Below are 9,771 nucleotides of genomic sequence, written 5' to 3' on the forward strand. Positions count from 1 at the left end.
TGTCCCACACTTCAGTCTACTCCTCTGTTACGTTTACATGTCAGCCTTTTAAAGCTTGTAAAAAATATCTGACACCAAGAGAAAACTGCCACCCACATGCAACACACTAGGGATGACATCACTAAAATCATGTCATGCATCAGCTTGAATAAAGCACTAAGACTTGTTTCTAGTGGCTGTAGTAATTCACACCATCTGTATCAGACACAGAAGACTACCTAAGATTCACTCAGGCCAGGGGCTACTCATGCAAATTACACCTTGCTGGGCAAAGGCATGAGATGTACAGCAGTTTTGGGTCTTCTTTTTTGCTTGTGTTTTTGTTGTTGTTTTAAGTACTTATACATATTCTGTATCTCACTGCATTAATCAAGATCCAGACAAATTCATCAGTACTATCAATACAATAGCAAACTGAATATATGCATTGTAGTACGAGAAAATCAGAGGCTTTGTTGGTTCTCTTCACACTTATTACTGAAGGATGAACCCTAGGTTGAGTGAGCCTGTCAGTTATGCTGGCACAAAGTCAAAGAAGAATCAGGCTATATGAATAGAAATTGTTATACTAAACTTCATCATATTAAATTCTACCTTTAAAAATTCAATTATAAGTTTCTTAATTTAAACTCACCTGTACTGTGTTGGAACAAAACTAGAGCAGCTTGCATATCAGCAATGCTGAAAACAGCTTACAGATCTGGGTGAGAAAATTCCTACTTTGTTCCCATTCTCCTCCTCTTGTCTAGCTGAGCAGAGCTGGAAAGCAGTTCTGCAAATGAAATGCAAGAAAGAGAATCAATTCATCTCAGAGAATGTAAAAATACAACACTATTACATTGGTCACATTTTCCCCCCAAATGCAACAAGCAATACATTCTATTTTCAATCTAGAGGATTTATTTCCAATTATGGAAGACAAAATGAAAACATACAGTTCCCCATATTGCAAGCAGCTTTATGCAGACTGACCACTGTGTCTGCATGAGTATCCTGGCAGAATCACGGACAAAAATCTAAGAAAAAAAGAATAAAAACTGCTTCAATTTGTTCTCAGTCTGAGCTGGGATTCCTGAAAGAAGACCATCTCCAAAGACATCCCTGTAAATTCACCTAGGTTTAGATCTGCAGCAAAACAATACCCCACCGCCCCCAACACCCCCTTGCAAAAGGAAAAAAAAACAAACAACAACAAATCAACAACAACAAAAAACAGCTCCTCCCCACTTCCCCAGAGAAAGAGGTTTTGTCTTGCTTCCATTTCTCCACACACCAAATGTTCTGACAGACATAAGAATTCATCGCTGACCTGATTCATTGCTGTACATCACTGGGTGCTTTCATCATTTATATCCAATTGCAGAAAGAAAGCATGCTTGTTTGCTTCTTACGACACCTACTGTAGCCAAAAATCAATTCCTCTTGATCCCAGCAGCCAGTCAGCATGTGATATAAAGCTCTGAAGTACTTAACCATTCTTCCTTTGTAAGTTGAGTAAGAGACACTAAAATATCAAGACTTCTTTTTTCTGTCTATCATTTAGTACCATTTAATACTATGGGACCATCTAAGTATTATTCTTATACTGAAAGATGGCTTTGGCATTTTTCCATGCAGTGATGTCCCATCACTACAAGCTCAATATTCATATCCAGCTGAGTAGCAAGCTGGATGCTTGATCATGACTGGCAAAGATTCTGTTTCCCCTTTACAGTTTGGCATCTTCTGAAGTGCAAGGGATTAAAACATGCTTAAAACAAAGCCTCCCCAAAATAAAGTTCAACCAAGCTCCCCTGCCTTCATGCTGATTTGGCTAGGCAGGAATTAGATGTGCTCTGAAAATTATTATGATTCAAGCAGACCCAACCAAAACAGCAGCAGCTTAGCTACTGGGTGCTTTCCTTGGACAGTCTGCACAGATGCCAAGAAATCTGCAGCTGCTGAAGAGCCAGGTCTTTAGTAAATAGAAAGCACAGGAAGCAGTGCTATCTTTACTTAGACTGTTTCAATATTTAGTCAGTTAATGATCGTCCTTAAAAGTGTCATAAATAAATATCCAGAAACTGAAGCAAGCTCTGGAGTTAAATCTCTGGATGTGGCCCAGAGTAGGTCAAAAAATAATAAAATAAGAAGTATTCCTAATTTCTCTTTCTTCATATTAGCAGCCATTAAATTTGAGTGGTGCTTGCCAGACAAACATGTTTCTATTCATCCCTCTCCACTGCACAATTTGATCAAAGATGATTTTTCTGAATCATCTCACAGTTGCAATGGGGGAATCTCCATGTGCATTTTACAATGTGACTCTAAGTTTCAATAGATTTGTCCATAATGCCCATGCCAGCTGATAAATAATTGAGTGTTTGGAGTAGAGGAAGTGGCACGAAGAGGGAGACTTACTGCTTTAATATTGGGATTGTGTCTTGAGGCTTATGTCATCTAAAAGATCTTTCACTGTGGCAACATGAACAAAGTTAAAATGCTACCACTGCCACATATTTCAGTGGCCAGAACTAACACCACAGATGAAGCCACCACAATACAAAGCATTTTTGCAGTGCTAGAAGTGAAACTGTATTATTCACTTCATGGTTATATCAGCAAAAAGGGGGTAAACCAGCTACTAATCTGCCTTTGGGTAAAAGGCAGGAGAATGATTCTGCGAAGTCTCCGGTTGGATCTAATAGATCCCCAGGGGAAGTCATCTGAGCCTTATCTTTAACTCAGTTGAACCATAAAATGGGATGAAAGCAGACCTGAACAGAAAATGAATTCTGTATCTAAGCTGCTTGCTCTGAAACTGTTACACAATTTCAACCTGAATTTGTGTCAATATTTTACAAAATACATGGAGTTGAAAAACAGAGGGGAAAAATGCATCTTAATTGGGTTCAACGGAGAAAAACAAATGCTAGAAATGTGATCTCCTTCACTCATTAATTTCTATTCCCTGATCTTCATTAAAGATTTTTGAAAAGTTTAAGAATTCAAAAATCAAATTCAAATATTTTATTATCAGTAGATTTACATTGATTAAAATAAATCTACTAATGTTAGGAAAGAAAAAACATTGTACACAACTTATGTAACAGCCTTTGCACATGTCTGCCTAAGGTCTGTAGTTCAGAATCTTGTTTATATGTGTATCTGCTCAGGCACAATTTTCCCATTGGGGTTGCAGTGGCAAGTTGCACGGCCTAACTGTGCCAGCTATTCTCTCATGCCATTGTCTTGGCAGGTTAGATCAATGATATGCTATGTCTCCCTTCATTGAAGAGGCAGAGTTGTGGGGTTTTTTCTTGATGAAGCTTCAACAGTGGCTTCCCTGCCTCCTTCTTATACCATCCACTAAGCGATCTTATTTTCAAGACACCTAACTGAAGCCAACTTTGCATAAAGAACTTCAATTGTTAATAACACTACTTTAGAGCTCCAAAATAAGGATTTAAGTCTAGAGGTGTTTTTTAAAAACACCACCAAATGTAAAGTATTTTAAAATAACAAAACCTGAGAGCAGTACTTGAGACTTTTACAGGAAGATACCCATTCCCCACTCAACCCTCTGAGGCAATACCTGGCGATGCTTTAATGAGGATAAATTACCTATATATTGTATATCCCACATTAAGTTTTTCAATGTTTGTTCATGCTGTTGAAAAGAGAAGCTCTTCTGATGCACACAAATGAGAAGCAGAAGAATAAGCTAGTACAAATTCTGTCAATAAATACACACTTTGAGAAATGGCTTCCTAGTTTATAACAGATTTATAGTTCTTATCTCAAGTTTCCAAAGTTCATCTGAATCTCCAATACAGGGAATTTCAATGTATCAGTAAATCTTTCAAGCCAAGAAGAAAACTCACTCAAAAAAGCAATGTCCCTTATCAGTGGAAGAAGTGATAAATCTGAAATAATATATAATTCATGATGACACATATCAAGACATTACACCAAATACTGACACAAGACCTATTTACGACATTGCTTTGCTAAGAGTATTCCCTACAGAACCATCTCCTCTCTTACTCTGAGCCAAACACCTGCTTTGAAAATGCACATTTATTCAGAGCTGGGGGAAAAAAAAAAAAAAAAACAAATCTATTTCAGCAGCCATATCTCATGATAGAAAACTAGCAGCCCTCAGCCAGCAACATATAAAAGTAAATGAAAATTTAAGTGCAGATCAAGAAAAAATGCAGCACACTATGGCTACTTTAAGAAATTTATGACCGCAGACATCAAGCTATCCATTGTCTAAAACATGCTAACATCACTGTTAAACTGTCCTTGGAAGGGAAACAAAGTTTTAGCTTGGTTCTTTCATAGCAGCTTCCTCAGCCTTCAGAGTTTAGTACCTACTTGGATTTACAAGCTCTGAACAAAGTCTTCTCACGTCTTTCTAGTACAGTCCAGTGGTTTAGGGATCCCAGATATCCTGGACAGGAGGCATTTACATTTCCACCTCAGAATTCAGAACCCGGAATTACTCTGCAAATGTTAACTAGGACTTGCAACACCTTTGGGAGTGAGACCACTATCAGACAGATTTGAGAAGCGCACTATATTCAGTGACTACAGGTGACATAGAGTGTACAGTTTAAAATATATATATATATATATGTGCATGTATTTGAAAAATGAGAGACTATTTCCCTACCAAGGCCACTACTGCAGTTTGCCTTCAAATTAAATTAAGTCGTTACAAATATATAAATAAAAAGTAGCTGTACTTGCACAGATGTTCCCTGAAGAACTCTGCAGAATTGAAGATTTCTTCTCAAGACACAGAACAAAGAAGCACATATTTCCTTACTCACCCCACACCACCAAACTCAGGCTTTAGCCAAACAACACACCTACAACTGTTGGCAAAGCAGAATTAAACTAAGAAGAAACCAAAAGTTAGCATATACATCGAGCAGGAGTTTCACAGTTCCACCAATAATGATTTTTCCTCTGATCTTTTCATGTCAGTCATACAGAACAATAGCATTTCAGATGTTAGTATTTTTGGTCTGAATAGAGAAAATGACTCCAAGCCCAGCTATGGTTCTGTCGAAGCAGCACTACGCTCAGAGCCCACTGAACAGCAGCAGTTTATAAACAGGCTGCTTACAAAGCACATCAGACAGGTCTCTGACCTGCAAGATACCAGGGTGGTAGAAAAGCAGACAGGACATTTACAGACTGGAGAAGATCACATTTTAGCAAAATGGTTTCCTTTTTTTTTTTTTTTTTTTTGAAAAAAAGAGCAAAAAATCGCCAAGTTGGACAACAGAAAAACAGACATGCAGACTAGAAACGTTTATAGAAGTCACACAAGAAGAATAAAAGAGAAAACGTGCTTGGGTAAACACCATGGTAATTGAAGTGGCACAGCAGGAATCAGTATAATGCTTACAAACAAGAGTAGAATAATAATTTTATACATATACACACACACCCCTATATACACACGTGCTCACCCACTTACTTGCCTAGTTCAGTTACATTAAGGGCTGATTGAATCTGACAATGCTTCCCTTCCCCTTCCCCACCTTCCCCCCCAAAAAAAGGGCAGAAAAAAAAATATGATTCCCCAAAGACAGGCTGCAAAAATAACGAGCAGTCTAGCAATTCAGCATGTCTCATTCTACACATCTACACAACTACCATTTGGAAGGTGAATTTTCACCCATCCTCTTCCTGAAGGCACATATGAAACAGTTGAATTCAGAAACCTGTACTGACTGACTATGTCCGCTCCCCAGAGCCCTGGGCTGCCTTGATTGCCTTTTGCAGTGAGGAATCAAAAACTCTCTACCATCCACTGTAATCCACTCCAATTTCCCCTTAATCGTAGGGAAAGGCCGGTCTTTTCTGTCAGGCTCCTGTGAAAAGTCTACTCTGACTAGCATGGGCCACACGGAAATTTTTCATAATAAAACTGATTATTCTTCGCCACCCTAATAGATCAATCTGCAGTCACAGGGACACCCAGAGAAAGACCTCAGAACAAAGTTTCCATAATGATGCACAGAACCAAAACATGATTCACGCATGTTACTACAGTAGGAAACACCCTGCACCTTGCTAGGACAACATAACCAGGCCACTCCACTCTCCCATCTGATATTACAACAAGAAGGTAGAGATGAAGGGTTCTTACCAGACAAGATGTCTGTGAACATCAGAACAACCACGTTCTCAGGTTCAAGCCACTGCTCAACCAACAGATCATGTGGCCAAGGTCAAGGAACTGCTCAGACTATGCACTGGAGGCCTCTCACTCAAGTGTCTCCAGAGAAACGGGTTTTTTTGAGCTGTTAAAGCAACCTTCCACCTAGAACCTCCAGTCCTTGGCTCCCTAGTTTGTACCCACAGACAGTCCAGGGATGGCAGTGTCAATCACAACCTGCTTTTCTGAATTTAAAGTCAGCATTAATTGGCATACCTAAACTACACAGAGATAGTAAGTGAACTAAATAAATAAGGCCTTTAACCAGTCACGTGGTCCTGTTTTCTGTCTTCATGATGGTAAAACCAATCCATTAGTAAGCGTGCATCATTCAGACTCTGCAATACTGCAAGCTTTATAATAAAGCTAAGAAAAGAAGAGGCTAAGCCATATGGCAGCAGTGAAACTACCCACCTCGTTCACAGAGGGAGAAAAATTAGAGGGTTCTGAATAGCAAAAAAAATGCACTAACAAATACAGCCTTATTGGCATCAATACCTTCAAAACAAGGACTACACCTAGTTTTATTGATTCTGTTCCTTGGATGCATTATTCCATTTCTTTCCCTTTTCTCACAAAATAAAGAGAATCCATCCAATTTTACCCAATAAATAACTCTTGTTCTTAAAAGAGGAAAAAAAAGAGCAAGTATTCTCTTGACTCCTAGCAGCAGAGGACTGGACATACTAAGCATGTAAGAAAACAGCTAATTCAGTGTGCCTTCATGGATTGAAGTTGTACACATCTTTCTAAAATAAACAATTTAATTTTCACAGAGAAAAAGCAAGACATTAAGCAATCATTAACACTTTCCTTCTAAGGTTCTGACAACAGGGTAAGGTAAGATAAATGACCTTTCTAGGATCTCCAAGGAAAACAAGGAAGGGCTGGAAAACAAGTTTCCCTGAGAGCTTGCAGCACTATGCTGTGACCAAAAGATCATCCTTTCATGCCAAGTGTCAGGTAGGAACGGCTTGATGATGGGCCACAGGAAGTGATATCCATTCTTATTTTAAAAAACCAGACAAGTTTGGTAAGAGAATAAAATTACTGAGTGTAATCGGGATGTTTTAAGGACTTTGGCATGAAATAGCATGTCCTTTCTCAAAATAAATAAATCTCAATAATTTGGTTAAAATGGAAGAACATGGCCACTGAAACCGCTATGACAGATTTGAAATATAGTGCTCTAAACCAGCTTAATTTTCAGCAAACACTGTGCAGATGCTACATTATATAAGAAATACGTCACCTATCATAAAAGTGATAAAAGGCCCACAGTGGGGGTATTCAAACAAAAAATAACAAGAGATCACCTTCACTGAAGACTAGGAGAGGCTCTTCTTTTTTGGACAGTTATTTACATGCAAGGAAATTAACTAAGAACTAAACCAATATGAAATAAAGTTTTGAGATAATTACAACACTAAGCAGTGCAAAAAGAAAAAACAAACAAACAAAAAAACAACATTCAAGCCATTTTCCTATAGCTTCCCTAACATGGGATGCTTCTCTTTTTCTCACTGACTAGCTTGTCCCTCTGATATAATACAGCCGCGCCAATCCACACTAACGACTGGGAGGCCAATCGCAAATTACCAGACCTTGCAAATCAGCAAGATAAGCAAACAAACACTATTAAAAAGCCCAGCCAAGGATATGACAGCATATCATTTACTCTGTTCATTTGTTTTTCAAAAGTAATTTAAGTCTTCTATTGTTGGTAACTATGGAGTGGCAGAGGTGGGCAGAACAAGTGCAAAAGCCCCTACCATCAACATCTGTTTATTGGCTTTCACATCCATTCCCACTTAGTCTGAAGAACCAGGGCTGCAGTCCCAAGGAGATTCAGAAGAAAATCGTGATGGCACTGCTGCTGTGTGCTGGAATCTGCGCATAGGTGGTGCAGCCATACCAAATGTCCGTGAATGTATAAGGAGCCTTCCAATTCACAAGCAAATGTCAGGTGCCCCATTCAACAAACAGGTCAGTATCTGCCACCAGCAGTTTCTTATTTGTAATGCAGAAGTCAACACAAAGAATTTAGTATAAAGCATGTCAGCAAAACCTACTTGTTGATTAATTCTTGTCATGACCGAACCTACAAAAAGATTGAGGCCATTTTGCAAATTATCTGCAGCAGGATGAACAGGGTATGTTCACAGTATCAATAGCTAGCTGTCTCCTGTTCCGACTGTGGTATAACCATAAAGGTAACTACCAAAGATCTACTGCATGCAGTGGTTAAAACGGTACAGAACTGGGGCAATACAAACAAGGAGGTAGTTATGAGAGCTCTCAAGTTTGCAAGGCTGGAGGCATTTTTGCAGTACACATTTTGCAAGAAATATTTAATCTGCACATTTAATTCAGGTAGCTTTGTTCTTATTACTCCTCCCAGCTCTCTGCCTGATTTTTTTAATAGTAAGAGCCTATGACATATGGTGCAGTTTCCTGGTTGTTAGTAAAGTAGCTTGTGCTGCTCAGCTCCAACCACAGGCACATACAGACGGGCAGCAGACTCAAATTTTAGCTGCATTAAGGCACCAGCATACCAGCATATACAAACAGGAAGTCTTTCACCAGCTCTCATATATAGACAGAAATGGGTTTTCCTCTCTTTTGATAAGCCTAAAAGCTACAACAGCCCTTTTAGTTATCTGTTCTACACACCTGGACCCTGGAGACCAGGATGGTGCAGACAGCTCAGCAGGCAGCAAGATCTGCTTTGTGTTGAGGACCTGTGAACTTCAAGTTGAGACCTGGCTCTGCAGATGCACTTCCTTCCGCTTCTGCGTTAGCAGCCAGGGCTCAGCCTTCCCCCTACCCTGCCATTTTCAGCCAATTTGTTCCACAGCAAATTACTATTCTGCATGCATCTTTGTGAAAGGGCCACACAAACGTTTCCGCTTTTCTCCACTTTCAACATGAAGCTTGAAGAATTGCACAGTGCACACCTTTCCTTTGTACTTCTCTGTTCAGAGGTCCAGACCATGACTCTGGCTGGTTTGTACTTTCTGAGTCCCTCCTAGGCAGGCAAGGAGGTCTCTCTTCTGTATTACAGTTTAAGGAAAGGGAGCAAAAATAACCAAAGCTAAATTTTTCTCCATTCTTCTGTGTTCATATTTTTTTTTCTTCCTTTTTTTTTATATTTTTTGAAAGAGAGGTAAAAGTTTTGTTGTTTTTTTTTTTTGCCTTACTTTATTTTCAAAATGCATTTTTCCCCAATATAGTCCCCTCCTTTGATGTTCAGTCTGTAAAAAAAGATTTATTCTCCCATCTTAAGAGTCTTTGCAGCACCATGCAACTCAGCCTTGCCTGCTCTCTGCAGTCCCTATCAGAACAGCCAACTCTCTCCTTTTTCTCAGTCAACTTCTGCCTGTTTGGCTCAACTTTTTAAGCTCAAGGGAGCTGCCAGAAAGACTTGTGAGCCTCAGATCTCCTGATCCTACTTGAATCATGCTGCAATCCTCTACTAGTCTACTTCATGAGATGTTAAATATGATTTACAACCTATTTTTAGAAAACAAATTCAAATGATATGTGTTTCCTTT

General features: G+C 39.1%; 1 long non-coding RNA gene across 9 annotated transcripts in view; it reads right to left on the minus strand.

Annotated features, from left to right (window-relative positions):
• LOC310904870 overlaps positions 1-9,771 on the minus strand; it is a 140,313-nt gene that overhangs the window by 96,543 nt on the left and 33,999 nt on the right. For all 9 annotated transcript variants that reach the window (XR_014588657.1, XR_014588658.1, XR_014588659.1 and 6 more), the window contains one exon: positions 635-772. This is a non-coding gene — a long non-coding RNA (uncharacterized lncRNA). The remainder of the gene's footprint in view (positions 1-634; positions 773-9,771) is intronic.

This window comes from Anser anser (genome assembly GCF_964211835.1).
Source record: "Anser anser genome assembly, chromosome: 10".
Classification (NCBI taxonomy): domain Eukaryota; kingdom Metazoa; phylum Chordata; class Aves; order Anseriformes; family Anatidae; genus Anser; species Anser anser.